Source organism: Physeter macrocephalus, chromosome 5 (genome assembly GCF_002837175.3).
Source record: "Physeter macrocephalus isolate SW-GA chromosome 5, ASM283717v5, whole genome shotgun sequence".
NCBI classification, from domain to species: Eukaryota; Metazoa; Chordata; class Mammalia; order Artiodactyla; family Physeteridae; genus Physeter; species Physeter macrocephalus.
In genome coordinates, this window is record NC_041218.1 from 77,467,854 (window position 1) to 77,489,738 (window position 21,885).

At 42.8% G+C, this 21,885-nt stretch overlaps 2 long non-coding RNA genes across 3 annotated transcripts in view; both read right to left on the bottom strand.

Annotated features, from left to right (window-relative positions):
* The window catches only part of LOC114486325 (uncharacterized), a 31,686-nt gene extending 19,443 nt beyond the window's left edge, over positions 1-12,243 (bottom strand). Inside the window, exons 1-4 of the long non-coding RNA XR_003679909.2 lie at positions 11,377-12,243; positions 10,733-10,869; positions 10,323-10,438; positions 1,238-1,521 (exon numbers count right to left, since the gene is read on the bottom strand). This is a non-coding gene — a long non-coding RNA (uncharacterized lncRNA). The remainder of the gene's footprint in view (positions 1-1,237; positions 1,522-10,322; positions 10,439-10,732; positions 10,870-11,376) is intronic.
* A 245-nt stretch (positions 12,244-12,488) lies between these two features.
* Positions 12,489-21,885, bottom strand: part of LOC114486327 (uncharacterized) — a 16,131-nt gene continuing 6,734 nt past the window's right edge. For both annotated transcript variants that reach the window (XR_008617426.1, XR_003679911.2), the window contains exons 2-3: positions 14,666-14,733; positions 12,489-12,790 (exon numbers count right to left, since the gene is read on the bottom strand). This is a non-coding gene — a long non-coding RNA (uncharacterized lncRNA). The remainder of the gene's footprint in view (positions 12,791-14,665; positions 14,734-21,885) is intronic.

Here is a 21,885-nt window from a genome sequence, read left to right on the forward strand (position 1 = left end):
TTTTTGTCTTTTAAAAATAGGTGGATTTTTCCTTTAGGTTTCACATTTCCTTTAAGCAGTGGTTCTTAAGAGGGGGTATGGGGGAGGAGTATTTTACCCTCCCTGGGGACATTGGGTAACGTCTGAAGACACCTTTGATTCTCACAAGTGTGTGGTTGGGGGCTGCTCCCTCCATCTAGTGGGTGGAGACCAGAGATGCTGCAGTGTGTCCTACAATGCACAGGACCGCCTCCACACCAAAGGAGTACCTGATCCAAAATGTCAACAGTGCGGAGGTTGAGAAACCCTGTCTTAGAAAATGTCATTCCCAACAGCACCAACCTGCTAAGGTGGTACTGAGTGTGCTACAGGCTATTCCCCAAATGTGACTCCCCCCCGACCCCCAGAAAGGTTCTCTGTACTTTGAGGCCTGAGGAGCCTTCATTGCTAGCCTCATTGTTCTCACTGCTAAGTGAATTTCTATTCCACAGCATTTACAAAGAAGCAATTCGTTATTTAAAGCAAAGAGCTATACTGGTTTTCTTCTAGGCTCCCCAGAAGATAGTTTTAGTGTTGATTGATTGCTTCTAAGCAGCCAGAAACCCAAATTTTGCTCATCACAAACTAGTGGTTTTCTTAATCAGAGATGGTCAAACTGGATGTCTTAGCTTGATTGCTGAGACGAAGCTTGCCCAAGTCAGCTGAGGGATCCTCAGATCCCTGGCCTGACCCTAGACCCCAGAAACCACCCAAAGGTTGTTACCATGATCGAATTCAACAGATAGCTTCAGTCCTTGTGAGGGGCACATAGCCCATCAAAAGGACATTCACAAACCAGCTGTAGAACAAAAACCCAAGGAACTGAAACCAAACATCACTGACCGTGATCTAACTCTAATTTTAATACTGACCAGAAGATCCTGCCTAATTTTAGAACGCAAAGAACAATAAAAACCTGAAAACGCTGAATTGTGTTGGCAAAATTAAAACAAGCCCCTTCAAGTTGTCTGGAGTGGCATCTGAGTTGTTAATGGGCATGCCACGAGTCAGACCCCTTTCAAACTCTGGCTAGTAGCCATCGCCCCAAAGATGCATTTAAAGCAGTTGATGCTGTTGCCAAAGGTGATGGTGACATAATTGCTCTCAAATGTAGCAGTGGAACAAGGTAAGCACCCAGTAGCAACTCGGGGAAATCACCGGAAACAGTGAGATGGGGCCAGTGTTAGTAGGGCTCTGAGTGGTCAGAGGTGCTGCCTACCTCTCAGGTTGACGTGCTCTTCTCCGCTGTCTTCTGAGCATGGGCATTTGTAATCTTACACTTCCTTGCATTAAAAAAATACAGCACTTGGCCCGTGGTTACAAACAGGATGGAGGTGAAGACCAGCATGCCGAACACGCTGCGGGGCCAGCACGACCAGGACGAAGTGGATGAGGTCCATGAGGTAGTTCAGGGAACACTGCACACCGTTCACAGCCCCTCGCTCTGTTCCAGAATGTTCTCCTGAGGAAGCTGGGTCACAGTGAGGTCAAAGGACCAAAGACCTACAGGGCAGCGGTGTGGGGGGAGAAGAAATGGACAGAGATGTCAGAGACCTCGGTGAGAATTCTGGCTCTGGCACCGACTGGCACGGTCACACTGGGTGAATGAAGCTTTCGGTGGCTCAGTTTCTCAGCTGTGAAATGGGCATCTTTAGATCCCATCTCGCTGGAGGATTACATGAGACGGAACTGTGAAGTGGCAGCATCATGCCTGGCATGGCAGTTACGGTCAATAATTTGTGGTAGTATAAATTGTATTTTTTGAATCACCATCGCCACCATTATCACTAGGTAGCGCTATAACTTCATTTTAGATGTATCTATTTATGTCTCCATTCCACTCCAAAAATGGTTCGGACAGAGAGCAAAGTCTTGAGCTTCACATCCAGCTCCAGTTCCGCGTGTTTCTTCTTCCCTCCTGATCTGGCAGAGAAGGAATGAGCTTCCTCTCCCCTCCCCCACCTTTAACCACATTAAGAGGCTACATTTGATTACACTTCCGAAGCAGCCTCAGGACCTGCCGTACAGGCACCACATAAGCCAGAAACCAGGTGGCAATGCTGTCCTTGAGTGCCAGTCCCGGGGGCTCTTGTGCCTGCTCCCAGCTTCTGCCTATAGTTGGTTTCCTTCTGGATTCTCCCTGAGATCCAGCGCTGGCCCTGCAGAGGCCTCTTGTTTGCCTCTGTCCTGATCTCTGGACTGAGCTCTGAACTCAAGAATTATTTGGGTTGAATATGCCGTGTCCTCCAGTGTCTGCCTTTGCAGAGCATTGGCCAGGCCTTCTGTCCTCCTAGGCTGCCCCTGTCACCCTGCGGTAGCCCGCACCTGGGACCCTGGCCCAGGCTCCCCGCCCTTCTGGGCCGTCCCAACCACCCGGCATGGCCTCGAAGCCTCAGGGTTTGGTCTGCCAAAGGACTCTGACCTGGAGCTCACCTATAAAACCCACACACCTGGCCCCTAACAAGCAGTGCGGACAGGTCAGAGGTAGTTATAAAACGCTGCAGCTGCACAATGTGAAGCTCTGAAAGTGAGGGCTGATTCTGCGCTGACAGAATTATTTATAAATTGAGGGCATACAGAGTCACAGTTCTTAGATTTTAAAAAGCAAAGTGACTCTGGGGTAATATGTCAAATCCTGCTGTAGCCAGAGTTCTGTAACTTCCTTTCCACTAAGAACGGAAACAAGTATATACTGAACCAATGTCTCGGGTGAGTTCTGTGCCTGAGGACCCGTGGTAGACAGCAAGGCGGCCACAGGCCACTGGTCCTGGTGAGACACACGTCATCACGGCCACCAGGCCTGACCACGCTAACCGCGCTAACACAGGGACAATACTATATCCTTTGGGGGCGCTGGTGCTTTTAACGGGTGCGGTTTTGACCACACCACCAACCCTGGAGTGATTTGTAATTCTGCTGGGAATAAATGTGAATGGCATTTGCTGGCAGTGGGTGCGCGGGATTCACTCAGCATCCGTGTCACTCAGTATCGTGGTTCTCCATCTCACTGTCCACACCGCACTCCACGCTCACACAACAACGCTCGTGAAAGCACCACAATCACAGCCAAAATATAAAATATAAAATGATGATGACGACTGAAGATGAGAGTTAATATTCATTTTTAACAAATAGCTCCAATACCTGTGCCTCTGATCCTCTCCTTCCACCACCCGCCACAACACTCTCCCTGATGGGTAGGTATCCCATCTTACAGACAAGGAAACAGGGACACAGGGAGCTTAGGTAACGTGCGAACATCATGGGCAGCCTGGCTCCACATCCTGAGCTGTCTCCCTTGTGAGTGTCAAAGGTGTTGTGGTGTGTCTGGCATCCTTATCAAGGGTCAGTAAAAAGAACTGCTATTGCCATAGAGAAAAGGCCGAAGGTTCTCTCGTACTGAATCCTTCTCCAGACTGTAGGCATTGCCAATGAGATTTCACGTTCTCTAAATGTGATGTTTCCTTTGTGTCAGGAAGAGCCAGTTGGACTTTTTTTTTTTCCTTTAGAACTAGTTTATTATCATAATACTATGTGAATTGTGTAAATCTTAAATGGCCAACCTGCTCTCAGTCGTTCATGCAATTAAAGGCTGGGAAGTACAAGCCAAATAGCCTAATAAAAGATAATTCACCTGTCAGGTCCTTCACTTAAAATATTTTAGAGGTTGGGTCATCTCCAGATGAAAGAACAGGTTTCTAAATCAGCTATTTGGAATTAGGAACAGTTCCTTTCTCATACATGCACATTACATCAGAGGAAAGAGGTTCCCAAGCTACCCCGTGGTTTTATAACCTCTGGAATTGGACCGACAAGGCTCTCATCTCCCCTCTCCCAATATTCCCAAGATTCTGTGGACCAAGGGGTTCTGGGTCTCCTTGATAGAAAGCAGAAAGGTATCCCCAAACCCCATGTCCCTACCCCGCTGTGGGCCCAAGGGTGAGAAGGGGAAGCTCTGAGCCCCAGGAGAGCAGGGACCTTGCAGGAGCCCAGCGCCTGGAGTCGGGGCTGAGGTTCACAGCAGAGGCAGGCAGGGAGATGCTGAATGAAGGGGGAAGACACAGTCGGTTCAGCCTTTGATACTCTCCTTCCACCACCCGCCACGACACTCTCCGCTCCCTCATTTTTGCTCTGGGGATGGGAGATCCCCTGGCTCTGAGCTGTGGCCTCGAGGTTGGACTGAGGGGAGGGAGCAGGGCTTGGGCAAAGAAATGATGCTCCTGGGTGGAAACCGGACCACAGGGAGTCCATGTCTAAGAGCAAGGTCCAGACTCTTCCCAGACTGGGCATCTGCAGGTCGAATCACTTGGGGCCAATATGCTGTTAATCCCCATCAGTGTTGATACCCAATATGTCGCTGCTGAATTCATCAGGCATAAAATGACCAAAACAATTTTTTAAACACCCTAACCAAATCATATATGTCCTCACTGCCAGGTATGAATGACATTTGGTTGGTGGCAGAGTTCCAAGACCAAGTTCTCAGGGGAGACAAGCTTGCAGATGTTCAGAGTCAGGCACCCTGTCTCTGGGAAAGGATTTCCCTCCCCTTCCCCAAGCAGCTAAGGAAAGCTCTGGCCCCACCAAGCTGTCTTCTTTCCCATCTCCCCACCCCACTTCCACAGGGAAAGGACCCAGGTCAAAATATTCCTTCAATGTGGATGCCATTTGTAGCATTTACATGCTTGACTCCTGGAAATAACTATTTTCACTTCCCCAAATCTCCACATCTCCACATTTCGGCTTTTGCACAACTTCCCACCCCGCCTAGAGCACTCTTCCCTCTTCATGTCACCTGCTGAGCTTGCCCTTCAGGGATCTCTTAATTGTGCCTCCCACTGGAAAGGCTTCCCCAGCTCCCAAGACCAGATTTGGTGTCCCTCCTATGTGTTTCCAATCCTCTGTCCTTCTCTAACATAGCTCCTGTCACTTTGTGTTGTTGGCCATTGCTATTTACACACTCTTTGGTCTCCCATCCAAACTGTACACTCAGTGGGGCTAAGACCTTGTCTGATTAAACCACTCATGTATCCCCAGTGTCTAGGACAGTTCTTGTCACATAATGGGTTCTTAGTGAATGAATGATGAAGACTGACAATGACACAGTGGTGAGACCATGAAATGCTTCTACGATTACTTAGCAACATCACAGACTGGAGAATCCTATGCCACACATGACCCACTGCTCACAATTCCTGCCAGGATCACACCCAAGAAGAGTAAGGTGATGGAGATGTAAGGGAAGTCCCAGAATTGCTCTTGAAAGAACCCAGACTAAGACAAACAGTAAATTCAGGAAGGTGGACGTTGACAGGAGAGGGAAGACACGGCAGAGAGTAAAAGACAAAACTGCACATGCTTGAGATGTGGTAATGAACTCTTGGAAAGAGTGGTGGATATTTCCTCTGGTTATTTTTCTGAAGAAGCAGATATTCACGAAAAGGAAATGACAAATACCTTTCCATCTTCCAGGACAGAATAGGCAATGATTGCAAACAGATTTTTTTAAGTACATAACAATTTGTAAGAAGTATTTAGCACAAATTAAGACTAACTCCAAAAAGGACTAGAAGAGCCAAATAAGGCTATGAAGGAAGGAGAGAGGGTCAGGTGGGCTAAATCCACTCTAGCCCAAGAACTGTGGGAAGGGTGAATTTGGTTATAGAAAAGAATTTATTGCCATAGCAGGGTTTTTTTGTAAAGATAACAACAACAATGAAAAAAACAGCAAACATTGACTTAAGTTCTACTCTATGCAGAAGGAAAAAGGGCTTTATGTAGACTATCTTATCTAATCGCTTCCCTGCCATCAGTTCTGTTATTTTTATCCTTACTTTACAGATAGTGAGACACATTGAGTTTGAATAAATTAGCCGCACAACACATGGTCACACAACTAAAAGTGATAGACGGGAAGATATAGCTCGCCCTATCTATCTATCTATCTATCTATCTATCTATCTATCTAACTATCTATTTACCTATCTATCCATCCATCCATCATTTAAATATGTATATCTATGTATTTACCTATCTCTGTAAATACTTATATTTTATCCAAACAATGAGATCTGGTGAGCTTTAATTGCAAAACAACTTGAGAGAAAATATAATTATAAGAAGTCCAGGACCTGCACAGCAGGGGGAAAGGCAGCACAGCCTGAGGAGGGCCTCGGAGTGTGGAGTTCCGGAGTCTGGACAGTCAGTAAAAGAAGCCTACCCATCTTTCCTCAAGAAACTATACCAAACTGAATTAGAATTTCCTCATCTTAATTCCAACTATCCAAAGTGATAATCTCACTTGTCCAGTTTAAGTCAGGTGTCAATACCAGGCTTACTCAATCACGCCTGACAGGAGACCATCAAGAAGGAGGATTTTTCTTGTCACTTAAGAGCACAATTTGAGGACCATGGATCAAGAATGTGGGAATAATGGGAAGCTATCTAAACTGGCCAAATTGGGAAAATCAACCCTAGCTTTCAGTTCAGTATTAGACATCACAACTGCAAGACCCTCATCTCTATCTGTTTTTAAGATCCTTGAGTTTATTGAGATAAAAATATGATTTCATTTTCATTTGTCTTAAACTTAGCTTTTGTTTGAAACTGACTTTACCAACTCAACTTCTGTGCTTACCTGAAATGTCTGTGATTTGCAACTTAGTTTCACTTAACAATAAAGCAAAATTGCTTAGATTAAGATACAATTTTTGAAAAATTATTAGTCGACTGGCTGTATTTTTTCCATGATTGTTCTCCCATTTGGTACTGTATTACATTTCTCTTTAAAATTCTCATGTCAAGATTCTCATGCTTAAAATAAAGTAATAGGTAAAAATAACCATAAATAAAGTGATCATCCATTTTCAGAGATAAACCAATCCAAAAAAAAAAAGAACTCCAGAAAGAGAAACTGAGGTCAGAAGCAATGCCTGGGCTGTTTTGCCCAGGCAGATGGGCAACATTGTCAATAGGCAGGTATAGCTCTTATCTTGAGAGAATAGGGTCATATTTATTGGCAGGTTTACTTTCCTGTCATCCTCATCCTGATGATAAGCAATTTCTGATTTAAAAAACACTGCTGGGCTTCCCTCGTGGCGCAGTGGTTGAGAGTCCACCTGCCGATGCAGGGGACACGGGTTCCTGCCCCGGTCCGGGAGGATCGCACATGCCGCGGAGCGGCTGGGCCCGTGAGCCATGGCTGCTGAGCCTGCGCGTCCGGAGCCTGAGCTCCGCAACAGGAGAGGTCACAACAGTGAGAGGCCCGCGAACCGCAAAACAACAACAACAACAAAAAAAAAACCCACTGCTGATAGCAGGGATGGCCAATTTATCTATTGTCTTGACCAGAAAACAGCCCATATTCCCTGACATAGTTGTCCCTCTAGCTTAGCATCTTTAGGAAAGAGGCTTATGATAAAATAGGAAGGAGTTTGCCCTTAGGACCATGGAATAGGTTTTGCAGGCTGTAAACTGCACAGTCCCCAGGGAGTGCTACTCACAGTGGAAACTCTCTTAATGGAGCCCCTGGAGTTGTGTAGTGTACAACCTGTGTAACTGTACATGGCAGACCCCCCTGCTTCCACCAATGACACCAACCATATGAACTGAATAACAAATGGCACTATTGGAGCCTTCTCACTTCTCACTGTTTGAGGCACATTTGCAGACAGAATATTAAGATTATAGTTAGACACAGGCTCTGAAAAGAAGAAATGAAGCATTGACATAAAGGAGGGGAAAAAAAAAAAAGCAAGAGCTGTCTCTGAGTTTGCATTGCCTTGAATGTTCACAGCCTCCTGTTGCCTTTCTAGGAAGTGCCCCCGTTTGTCGCTGGGGTTTTACAGCCAATTGGGGAACTAGTTGAAAAACCCTGGATAGAAATAGAAACTCAACAGGAAGTGAAACCAAGCTCCATCCAAGAATGAAACCACAACGGATCACATGAGATGCCCATGTCATCACCTGGCCCATGAACAGGGGAGCAGATATATTGATGATCTGGTCCAGCCGCCAGACAGCTGCATTCATCCCTGTAAGTGAGAGGACGGAAACACTGCAACTCAGTGCATGAGTCTCTCCTCCTGGTGAATTTAATGTCGTGTATTTACTAGATTTGTGAGCCCGCACTGGGTGAATGGCAGTGAAAACAGGAAAGATCCCTTTTAGTCTGACTATAGATTAATCATAGGATTTTCAACCTGGAAAAGACCTTTGAGATCAGTTCTGTTGGAACTTGAACAATTAACCACTGAGTAAACTGAGGGCTAGAGAGATTAGGTAACTTGGAGTTATTCCAACTCCTGTCTCAGCACTCTTCCTATCACATCCCACTGTCCGAACAACAACAGTATTAATAGCCATTATTATGGCTAACACGTTGACAGGGAAGAGAGGGAAAAAACAGAGGATGAAGGATAGAAATAGTTGAATACTCTTTGCCACATGCATAGTTCTAAGCCTTCTACACATATTCATCTCACTCAATCCTCGCAACAACTCTAAGGGGTCCGTAGTATCTCCCTTTTACAAATTAAGAAACTGACACATAAAGAAGTGAAATTAATTAAGGTCACAGGGAAGGTAAATGGTGGAGCTGAGATGCAAACCTAGGCAGTCTGACCCTAAAGCTTATTCTCTTAACTATTCCACCATCATTAAATAACATATTTACAAGATGATTTTTAAAATTAGAATAAACCTCAAATCTGAATCTGTGCTTTATTTTAGATTTCTTTAAAATTAATTAACAGCAAGCAGGAAAATTTTCTTTTACCCAGAGACAGGACACTTTCAACACCATGTCACCCGGCTTGTACCCACATCGCTGTTTTATTTTGGGTGTTGTTATTTAAGCCACAGTACATCCAAATAAGTGTAGTTTAGAAGAAAACATGATTAAAAGGGGCTTCTACACTTTGTAAGGAGTATATTTTAATAGACTCCTCTGTAATAGCTTCCTTTATCTTGGCTATCAACTCTCATGAAAGTTTTCTAGCCAAGAGTACCAACTACACAAATATAGTGTAAGACAAGATCTCCTGCTTTAGGTTGGCAATTTGAATATTTCACAATGAAAATGATCCAAGTTTTATAAATGGAAGAAAAAATTAAAAGATGCCAGATTCTTCCATTTAGCTCCATTATTGAAAAAAAAGATTCTACCTCTCACTACTAGTGACTAGGGGATAATCAAGTCACACTTGGGGATGAATTTTCTGGGGAAAGTAGAAGCTTATCACAGACAAAAATTAAGAAATCTTTTAATTCACTTATTTTTCAAATCTAAAATGACCAAAGAACCTCTGTAATATATTCAGAGGGATTTCTCTCCCGAAAGTATGGTCTATATATCCTTTTGATAATAACGGTCTCATCCATTTCTTACATGCTTCCCATGTGCAGATATAGTGCTAAGTGCTTTACAAATCCTGTATCTCACAGAATCCTTCCCAAAAGTGAGCTGGCGGCAAGGTGGGGGGGTTGTCATAATTTCTCTCATTCTACAGATGAGGAAAGTAAAGTCTAGAGAAGTTAAGTAACTTGCAGCTGGTAAGAGCCATAGCTGGTTTTAGCTGCATTCAAATGCAGATCTCTTTGACTCCAAATACCTTCTATTAAAGGCTACTTTCCTGCCTTTCTCGGAGCGCCAATTGTCTCATCAACTCTGTTCACTAAACCAGGCCTACTTCTCAGCAGATTAGAGAACCTGTGATGCCCTGTTATATCCACAGCTCACCAGCCAGCTGGCCTCTGTTGTCACCTGTGAGGCTTACAATCCAGTCCTTCTGAATGGTGTTGGTCAGTGCTGTGCTGGCCAGGTTCACCAAGGCTGCCAGGGTGATCACAGCTGTGAAGCAGATCACCGAAGGAAGGAGGGTAAACAGAGTTTGGAACCCAGGGGTAGACTTTCTCAGCCCATTGTAATACATACAGTTACTTACCTGACAGTTTGAAGAACATCTAAATGAACCCAAAGACTTTTGAGAGAAAGAGGTTCAATGCAGGTTTGAAGCCAAATGTTGTTGTATTTATTCTCAGCGTTTTCTTCTTCCCACCCCAGCAGCACCAGATCCGGTGCTACTTTGTACCTTGCAGACAGAGACTCTGCTGTTCTATTGCCTTCACGACTGTGAGATTTAGACTCTGATTAACAAATTAGGGGTGAGGAGAACACTGGTTAAAGATTAGCCAGATCCCAAATCAGTGAGCAGGGCCATCCAGAGATGACTCACTGAAGGGCCTTCTGGTCTCGCCTGTGACATTCACTCTCACAGCACAGGGGGGAGATGGCAGACACTCACAGTGAACCAGCCTTGCCATACTTGCTCCAGCTCCCTTCTGTATGAGAACACAAGCATCAGGACCGCACAGCAGGTGGTGATAGAGGCATTCTGAATGAAGAGCAAGACATGACCAACTGCAAAGGGAAACAATATTTACTCTTGGTTTTAAAAGACAGGTTACAATTACATCATCGTTTAATGTAGAGTAACTGCAGTTGACCAAACCCCTGTGCCAACCAGGGTTATCATTCCCATCAGCAATCACAGGCTGAGTAGGAAGCAAAGAGCAGGCTTGTGTGCTCACTAAAGGCAAAGCCTTTACAACCAGAAGAAGAAAAAAAAAAGCTGGGTTTTGCAAGCAAATGAAAACATGCTTTGAGAGTAAGATGATATGAAAAGCAGGATATTAGATAAATCAAAGCACTTACATTTTTCTACTGATATATCACACTCTTCTTTAATTTGTGACTGAAGTTATCAATATGGCCTAAGGACCAACAGTCCAGATTTTAAATAAGTTAGCCTTTTCAGTGCTGTGCTTTCAGAGAATGCCTTGCCAAACCTCCTAGGTGAAATGAAAACAATCAGGCTGACTGGTAATCAAAAGACTTTGAAAAACTTAGGAAATCCCATATTCTTCTTGGGTAAAGGAAGGTTAAAGAGATATTAGAGGAAAAAGCTAAAAATAGATTGACATTTGAACAAATAAGTCTCAAGATAGTAATTCCCAGTTTAGACAGATTACTTGGTATAAAAGTTATCTTTTACACATAGAAATTGTCTTTAATAGAAATTACATGAGTATATTATACATAGCTAATACCAGAGTATTAAAATGAAACATGTTTTTAGGAATTTAATGTTAAAAATCTGTGATGGATAAATATCTAAAAACTACAATAAAAAATTTTAAATATAGTACCAGAGAATGACAGAAAGCTGGATACCACTTTTTCTAGTTTTTAAAACTTATGCCCTGTCATTATTAAGTTCATATCTGTATTTTATTTCACTAAGTAAACCAAAAAAGCTAGTGAGGTCATAATTTACCATATCATTATATATGTATTACCTTTTTTTCTTGGTTTCCTGTTGATCCAATCACCAATTAATACCCTGAATATTAATACAGATCCAGCTACCACTAAGCCAAACACTTCTGTTAGTAGAAGATTGTATCCATATAATTTTATCAGGACCACAGATATGGCAAAGTGCCACATTCAGTCTCCCTGCAAGGCAGTAGAAGCAAAGCATGTTTTAATCATTGACCTAAAAGATGGAACAAAGTTAAAATCCAGAAAGATGCATTTCTCTCAAATGACATGTAATATGTAGGATTTAAAACCAGAATGTCCAAAGTTACACTTTTATGTAGTACAAGTATAACATTTTAATGCAATACAATTATACTTTAAAAAACTGAACAGAATATTATTTTAAAATCTTAAAACACCAAAAAGTCAAGAAGCCCAGGAGAGAATGTCAGATGAACACTTGGAGAACATGAGAAGCCCAAGAATTAAGCCTAGGTACCCTGAGGTATCTGCTGATTCAGAAGAAACAACTGTGAAACAGAACTGCAGTTTTAGCAGCCTCAGAAAGTCAGAAGATGGAAGTCTATGCTCACCAAAGACAAAGATAAAAATAGTTCTTACTTTAAGCTGAGCTATAACTCCACCCTTAGGGTAAGTCAGAGTAAACTACAAATAAAATAACCATTGCCTGGACTTGTAGTCCAGCTTTACCTCATCTGATGACCCAGAAAACCTCAAGCCTTGAGCTTGGATTAAACTGGTTCCAAATGGCTAGTGCTCACTATGCATCTGGGAGAACCATTAAAATCCTCTCTAAAAGAAAATACTATCATCTTAGGCTTCAAAATACTTCTACAATAATTTTATTTTTATTTATTTATTTTTTGGTATGTTTAATATTATAATAATTTTAAAACACAATGCCCAGCACACAGTCAAAGATAACCAGTCACATAAGGAAATGAAACACTGTGAGCAAAATCTACAATAAATAACATACAATAGAAACAGACCTATTGAGACTTCAGATATTTAAATTACCAGACACAAGCTGTAAAATAATAATGCTTACTCTATTTAAAGAAATAAATGCCAATTCTGACAATCTGAGCAGGGAATTGGAAACTGTAAAAATGATGTGGTCAGTTTGAAAAAGAACTAAAGAGAAATTCTAGGACTGAAAAATATAGCAATAGAAATTAAAATTTACAATTCAATTGATAGGGGCTTCCCTGGTGGCGCAGTGGTTGAGAGTCCGCCTGCCGATGCAGGGGACACGGGTTCGTGCCCCGGTCTGGGAAGATCCCACGTGCCGCGGAGTGGCTGGGCCCGTGATTTAAAGGAAGTAGCCCAGAGTGTGATGGGCCTGTGAGCCGTGGCCGCTGAGCCTGCGCGTCCGGAGCCTGTGCTCTGCAGCAGGAGAGGCCACAATGGTGAGAGGCCCGCGTACTGCAAAAAAAAAAAAAAAAATTCAATTGATAGGTTCAATAGGAGGTTATAATTAAAGAAAAATTAGTTAACTGTAGATATGTATGAAGAAAAACCCACAATAAAACACAGAAAGACAAACTGAGGGAAACATGGTAGGAACAAAAATGAAAAAGGAGAAAAAGAAACATATAACAGGCCAGACAAAGAGAAAACACAAAATAACATGGTAGATTTAGCATAAATATATCATAAGCTACCAATAAGTATAAATAAACTAAATGTTCAAATTAGAGGATAAAGAGTGACAAATTGGATTCAAAAATACAGCTAGATGCTATTTACAAGAGACACATTAAAACAAAAGAATAAGAAAGATTGAAGAAAAGGACAGATAATGATATATACTATGCAAACACTAACCAAAAAGAATCCATGTCACTGAATTGATACAAAAGTAGGCTTTAAGGCAAAAAAGATTACTGGAAATAAAGAGAATCATTTCATAATGATAAAGGCTTAATTAATCAGGAAGATATAAAAATTCCAATTTTGTATGTACGTAATAACAAGGGCTCAAAATATATGACTCAAAAATCTGTAGAGTTAAAAGAAGAAATAGACAATCATTGTGGAAGATTTTAACTCACCATCTCCCTCTTGGTAATTGATAGAATAAACAAAAAATATAAATATATAGTAAGAATATACACTTATATATATCTCATATAGTACATATGTGTGTGTTCTACGTAAAGGTTACATAAAAAACAGTGTACTTGACAACTTCAGAATACACGTGCTTTTTAAGCACATGAAACATTTGTACAAATCAATAAAATAACCAGATAATGGATCTTAGAGCAAATCTTATTTTCAAAATACTGAATCATACAGAGAATGTTCTCTGACCTCAAGGCAATTAAGCTAAAATCAATAAGAAAGAAAATCAGAAATTCCTCATATGTTTGTAAATTAAAGAATTCATTTCTAAATAATCCATAGGTCAAGCTGGCAATCAGAAAGGACATTAAAAAATATTTCAAACAGAGTATATCAGCTTGTCAGATGCTATTGGTATACTGTTTAAAGAGAAATTTATAGTTTGAAATGCATATATTAGAAAAGAAAGGCTGAGTTTAATGAGCTAAGTGTCTATATTAAAAAGTTAGAAAAAGAACAGCAAATTAAACCCGAAGAAAATAGAAGAAAAGCAATAATAAAGGTAAGAGAAGAAATCAATGAACTAGGAAAATGAACATACAATAGAAAAGCTTAATAAAGCCAAAATCTGGCTCTTTGGAAAAACTAATAAACTGTGGTTTATTACGCAATGAAATACTACACAGCAATAAAAAGTAGCAACCCAGGGCTATTTGCAAAAACATGGGATTACATACATAATGTTGAGCAAAAGAAGCAAGATAAAATAGAATATATAAGGTAGAACTTCATTTATGGAAAGTTCAAACTAAACTTGAAATCAACTCAACTGTATCGTTTAGGGATGCCTACACCAGTGGTGAAACTATAAAGAAAAGCAAGGAAGTGAATGCCAGAAAAGTGGGGCTCCTGGCTACTTCTATTTGTGAGGAAGGGGTATAATTGAGAAGGACCCTATGAGGGACTTCTTGGGTGCTGGCTACATCCTAGCTTTTGACTTGAGTGGTGGTTTCATGTATTCACTTTATAAGTATTTGTTATAATTGTTCCATATATATATGGATATATATACATGATGCACTTTCCTCTATTTGTGCTAGAGTTTGTAATTCAAAACATTTTTTAACAAAAATATACACACATTTTGCATAAGTTATTTCAAGACATTCTAATTGTCTATTACTGTTCTCTTAACCATTCAAAATATGTTAATTTCATTTTGATTCATCTTACCCATATCGATAAGGCACAGCTTACAAAAATCAAAAATCTTGGACTGATGAGGTAGGTCAAACTTGCTCCTAAAACACATATTTCCAAATGATAAACATTATGAAATAGTAAAAAAAAAATTATATATATATATATATTTCTTTAAAGCAAATTTTGCCCGTTAACTCAGAGAAAGTGAAATCCTGTTTGGCATGAGTTTGCTTTCAGACACTAGCCTGGTGCGAAATAAAAACACAGGCAACAGAAAAGCACATGGTTTTGTTCAACAAGTGAGAGGATTCTCAGTGCTTCTGCTTTGTTTTCCTTTGATTTATTTGCCATTGAGTGACCACTAGGGAAATATTTAACCATATCCCTTTTCTCGCGTCTAGAGATGGAGTCAGAGAAGTAAGCAAGCCGTTGCACTGAGATATGTGCTTTAAAGGAAGTAGCCCAGAGTGTGATGAAGAACATAGAAATGGCAGCCACTCAACCTGGGAAGGCAGAACAGGGACTTCAAGGGGACGTTACCCCTCAGCAAAATCTGAGGGCCAAGAGGGAGTCACTAGAAAGGAGGTTTGAGGGTGGAGCTAGCTTTCTAGGTCAGGAGAACCATGGGTTCGAAGGTCTGGAGAAAAGAGAAAGCAAACTGCAAACAAGAAAATCCAGAGGCTGGGGTGTAAAGTACCAAGTCAGAGAGAGTAGGAAGTGGGGAGGATGAAGCAAGTCCAGGGGAGAGCCCTTCTTTCCAGAAAGAACAGGAAAGACAGATGGATCGTTAAAGCCACTGGGCTCCTCTGTGGATGCCCAGCTGCAGGCGCCTCATCTCTGCAGGGGCCTTTCAAACACACCCACTACACCTGCTGAGCTGTGGGTCTGTCTCAGCTCTTCACCCAGGAACCCTCTCCTGCTTCTCTCCTGCCCATCTTGACCATCATTCTTTATTCTCACCTTTCTGACACCCTCACCAAAATAGCACCTGATCCCCATCTGTGCCAGCCACTGACGACCCAGTCTTCCTGGTCTCTCGCTGCAACCTCCAGTGTGTCTTCCTCATTTTAGAGAGCCCTGCTAAAGCCCTTTTCATCAGCCCCCACCTCCCTCCACCTACCTGCATTGCTATATCTTCTATACAGGCTACCACCAATTTAAACAACCCTCCTCCAGAACAGCCCTGATACAGTAACAAGAATTCCTTCCTTCCTTCCTTCCTTTCCTTCCTTCCTCCCTTCCTCCCCCCTCCGTTCCTCCCCTCCTTCCTGCCAGCCCTCCTGTATGTATTCAGGCATTCAAAAGTTAATGAGCATCTACTATCTTTCAGGTATTCTGCCAGGAACTAGGGATAAAGTGGTAAAAAAAAGTTAGGGTTCTCACTCTTCTGTTATCCAGGGATAACAAACAATAACCTAGTGTGATGAGTTTCCTATTAGATGGGGGTGGGTATCACCCAGTCACTCCACAAGCCAGTCATGGAGGAACTATGGCAGGTCACTTAGGAGGCTTTCTGGAACACAAAGGGCAACAGACAATACTGAGGAAAGCTGTCAAAGTTGGACATACCATCTTCTGACACAGGAGCACCACCCAGCCACGCAGCTCAGTGCTGGAAAACTAGTGCCTTGGGTCCTTCACATGTGTAGATATCACCAACCCTGTGGCCTTTCCCCAGGTGCACCTCCACTCTTCACCACCTCAGCAATGCCTGAGGCATCAGCACTTTGCTATCCACATCACAGTCCAGCAATGGACAAATCTTCCAGTGATGGTTACTGCACTAAAGAGCAGGGTCTTTGGCTGGTAGCCCAGTCTGCTCTACGCCGGCCCTACTGGCCCCCAGCTACTAGCAAGAACTTGTTGGGAGCTGGCCCCTCACATCAGGAATTCTCTGGATTGTCATTCGATCTTCCATCTGGCCCAGCTAGAGGAGAGGTTCTGGCCAGGGGTACATTACTTGCCATTGGCTGATCTCACTTCAAATGAGTTATCACTCACCATAAGCGGGGCCTTAGGCTGCCCACCCTCACACTGTGTTTTTCTCGTCCATTTACTTTCCTACTTTCCTGATTTCTCTTGTCTCTTGGAACATTTCCCACCCTCACCCTGAGCTGATAGCCTGTTTGCTAAGCCACTAAAGATATAAAAGCAGTGGAAGAGGACTGCCTTCACTTAACACCATTACACCTTCCCACCTTCCCACACCTGTGGCTCCACCTTTACCTCCTGTTTCTATGGGTGCCCAGAAAAGCCGCTCCTCACCACACCTCTCTCTCCCATCCTCCAGGACATTGATACTTTTTTTTTTTTTTAAGTGATGTGTCCTTACTATATTTAAGTTAAAGCAAAAAGAAATGTTTCAGACTTCCCTGGTGGCACGGTGGTTAAGAATCTGCCTGCCAATTTAGGGGACCCGGGTTCAATCCCTGGTCCGGGAAGATCCCACATGCCGCGAAGCAGCTAAGCCCGTGCGCCACAACTACTAAGCCTGCACTCTGCAGCCTGCGAGCCACAGCTACAGAGCCCGCATGCTGCAACTACTGAAGCCTGTGCACTTAGAGCTCCACAACAAGAGAAACCACCGCAGTGAGAAGCCCGCGCACCACAACCAAGAGTAGCCCCCGCTCGCCGCAACTAGAGAAAGCCCGCGCACAGGAACGAAGACCCAGCGCAGCCAAAAATAAATAAATAAGAATGAAAAAAAAAGAGAAATGTTTCATATAAAACACTGGGGAGAATCACTCAAAACATTTATCCTAAGCGTTAAATCTAAGTTTGGAGGTAGAATAGTCACGTGGCTTCTATCAGCAATGGGACGTCTCCCAGGGGTCACCGCAGGGAGACAGGCAAGCCATAGGCTACAGTGCAGCCCCAATAAGATACTTGAGTCAGGGACCCTGGGTGGGGGGATGGGGTTGGTGTTGGTTGACACAGTAGAGAAAAGGGGGCTCTTGGGCCTGCTCCAAGCCAGCCCTGCCACAGAGCCCTGGTGTAGCAGTCAGTGTCACAGTCAGCCACATCCAGAAGGTACCCAGAAACAGGGGACAGCCAGCCATGATATACCTGAGCACAATGCCAGCCATTAACACCAAATGCTAAATCATCAGACAAATGTGTCATTGTGGTTTTGAGGGACATCCGGACACGCAAAGACCTTCTGGCCCAGGCCAGGCAAGGCTATGTCTGCCTCCCAAGGACACATGACTATGGCTCCCAGCGATGGTTAGGTATTATTAGCTATTATTGGTCTGGGAATTCATTTTAATCCATCTACAATGAGTGTGCAGCATTCTTTCTAAAAGAAAGCCTACTTTGGGGCCAAGGGCTAGGGAAGGGGACAGGAGGGAACTCTAGTTAGGACTATTACTTGCTATGATCAGGACTTCCATTTAGACAGCCCAGATGTCGAGATTATCTTATATTGGCCTCACACAGGTTGGGGAGAAAGTAGAAGTTAGAACAATTTCTGAAAGCTTCTGGTTTTCTCTTTATTAAGTCTGATGACTCAGACTGAATTGGGGCTTTTTGCAATAGGCAAGCACATCCTTCTTACACAAATGAGAAAACATGTAACTCACCTATCACAAAGCCTTGCAAAGAGAGGACACTAGATCAACTGTGGCTAAAAATAGGATGAGCAGTGGTATATATTCTATCCTGCTGCCTAACGTCCGTCACAATGAGAACAATCTTTAAAAGTAAACTGTATATTGAAATGTATTATAAAACTTGAAAGTGAAACAAAAGATATATTTCAAGGATGGTTAGAGTTTCTATTTCACTGGACTAAAGAGACCCTGTCCAGGAAGACAAGAAACCTAAAGTCTTTTTTGGGCACCATTTACTTTCCTGTTAAACAGCAACAGGATACAATGAAGAATGAATTTTAGTTCTACTTTCATTTAAAATCATTTCTGTTACCTAGTAAAGCAGAACCATATCCTCTCTAGAGAAAAAGAGCATATGTTTAACAAATGGGAAATAGCTACCATTTTCTCTTTTTCTTGTTAACAGAACATCAATCTTGCTCTGGGAGACAGTGCATCCCTAGCCCCAGGGGATGAATCACAACTGATGTAAGTCACTTATTGTGATGGCATTTCCCAGACCCCCTGTAGCTGGGATTGGCCTCTGACTGTTCTAGACACTGAGGTGGAAGGAGAAGTCTCCTGGGGGCTTCTGGGAAAGATTTTGCTTTCTTTTTCTTTTTTTGCCAACATCTATTAGTTATTTTTTTTAATTATATACATACTAACAGGTGTGAGATGATATCTCATTGTGGGTTTTTTTTTTGAAGTATAGTTGATTTACAATATTTCAGATATACAGCAAAGTGATTCAGCCACATATATATATGTATGTATATGTATATATAGATATTCTTTTTCAGATTCTTTTCCATTATAGCTTATTATAAGATACTGAATATAGTTCCCTATTTATCTACCTTCTATTTAGTAGTGTGTATCTATTTATCTCAAATTCCAAATTTATCCCTCCCCCCAACCCCAAGATTTTGCTTTCTGATAAAAGAAGCAAGTGCAAGAGGAGAGCTTGCTTTTGCTCTTCCCCACCCACCGCTTTGCCTTTGACTGTGGCTGTGATGCCTAGAGCTGTAGCAGCGGCCTCGCAGTCATAAACTGACACTGTCAGAAGCCAGTGGGCTGAGGGCGACAAGGCAGGTGGGAAGAACAGCCGGGGCCTTGAAGGCATCACTGAATTGCTGAAACAACCCTGACTGGATAACGTGTGCACTTCTTGTTTAGTAAGTAATGAAGGTTCTTTGAGATTCAGACCTTGCCAGTTGAGTTTTCTTTTGCTTACAGCCGGAAACATTTCCAACTGACACACAGACCTTTAATGACTGGTTCAATGACTGCTCATATACCCAGTATCGAAATTTCACTGTTGCTAATATTTACCATATTTGCTTTATCTCTGTGTGTATGTGTATTTTCAATATATATTGAAATTAAGTTGTCGATATCATAACTTACCCCTTCAGCACCTATCTCCTAAAAGTAAGCACATGTCCCTTCATGACTACAATGCCATTCTCTCTCCTAAAAATATTACTAATTCTCTGATAGTATCTGAGAGCTAGTCCATATTCAGTTTCCTTTATTATCCCCCAAATATCTTTTTGTAGTTGGCGAAAACTTCCATTTAAATGGTACAAATGGGGGCTTCCCTGGTGGCGCGGTGGTTGCGCGTCCGCCTGCCGATGCAGGGGAACCGGGTTCGCGCCCCGGTCTGGGAAGATCCCACGTGCCGCGGAGCGGCTGGGCCCGTGAGCCATGGCCGCTGAGCCTGCGCGTCCGGAGCCTGTGCTCCGCAACGGGAGAGACCACAACAGTGTGAGGCCCGCGTACCACAAAAAAAAAAAAAAAAAAAATGGTACAAATGGGACTTGGGGTTTTGTTTTACTTTTTCATCTTCTTTGAATCAAAAAGAAAGATTCGGGACTTCCCTGGTGGCTCAGTGGTTAAGAATCCGCCTGCCAATGCAGGGGACACACATTCAAGCCCTGGTACAGGAAGATACCACATGCCACAGAGCAACTAAGCCCGTGTGCCACAACTACTGAAGCCTGTGCACCTAGAGTCTGTGCTCCGCAACAAGAAACAATGAGAAGCCCGCGCACCGCAACGAAGCATAGCCCCCGCTCGTCTCAACTAGAGAAAGCCCGCGTGCAGCAACGAAGACCCAACGCAGCCAATTAAAAATTAATTAATTTTTTAAAAAGATTAATTTAAAATATATATATATAAAATAAATTTTAAAAAAAAAGAAAGATTCATCACCCCCTCCTCCTGCCACGACAGAGTTTCATTCTTTAGCCCATGATGGCGTCTGAGTTCAGGAGAGCCTGGAAAGACTTGAATAAAGCTTTGGAATTAAGACTGTAACAAATCACCTCAGGCATACATCCTTCAAAAGTGTTGTAAGAATTCCCATTTGGAAACTTATTTGGGCTTGGGTTCCTGGTTCCTAATGTTCTTCTCAATCAGACTTTGAGGCAAAGGACTATGGACACGAGTGTGGAGTCAAGCTCTCTGTGAGGCAGGCTGCTCTGATTTGGGGACCTAACTTTATTCCCTCTCCCCAAATGACCCTCCACATCCCACTCCACAATTTACATGTAACAGTGGGACAAAATGAACAGGGGACGGCATTTTTTACCCCCAGTTGAAGTAATTACAATACTAATTGTGTATCAGAACTACTCAACACCCTTTAGAGTCGACACTCCTTATAAACGTAATTAGGAAAAAATTCAAATGCACCCACACTCTGAGAGAGATGGGTAAACAAAGCTAATTGTTTTGTGACATGTAAATTAATGAAATCAACAGTGGTTTTTGTAGAACATTGTTGCATAAAGGACAAATGTTGCTTGATTATCTTTATTTTTTTTAACCTCTCATTTTACTTAATTAAAACCATTATGGGTTCAAGATGGCAGAGTAGAAGGATGTGCACTCACTCCCTCTTGCGAGAGCACCGGAATCACAACTAACTGCTGAACAATCATCAACAGGAAGACACTGGAACTCACCAAATAAGATACCCCACATCCAAAGACAAAGGAGAGCCACAATGAGATGGTAAGAGGGGCGCAATCACAATAAAATCAAATCCCATAACTGTTGGGTGTTTGATTCACAAACTGGAGAACACTTATACCACAGAAGTCCACCCACTAGAGTGAAGGTTCTGAGCCCCACGTCAGGCTTCCCAACCTGGGGGTCTGGCAATGGGAGGAAGAATTCCTAGAGAATCAGACTTCGAAGGCTAGTGGGATTTGATTGCAGAACTTCGACAGGACTAGGGGAAACAGAGACTCTACTCTTGGAGGGCACACACAAAGTAGTGTGCGCATCGGGACTAAGGGGAAGGAGCAGTGACCCCATAGGACACTGAACTAGACCTACCTGCTAGTGTTGGAGGGTCCCCTGCAGAGGTGGGGGGTGGCTGTGGCTCACCGTGAGGAAAAGGACACTGGCAACAGAAGTTCTGGGAAGTACTCCTTGCTGTAAGCCCTCCCAGAGTCCGCCATTAGCCCCACCAAAGAGCCCAGGTAGGCTCCAGTGTTGGGTCGCCTCAGGCCAAACAAACAACAGGGAGGGAACCCAGCCCCACCCATCAGCAGACAAGCGGATTAAAGTTTTACTGAGCTCTGCCCACCAGAGCAACACCCAGCTCTACCCACCACCAGTCCCTCCCATCAGGAAACTTGAACAAGC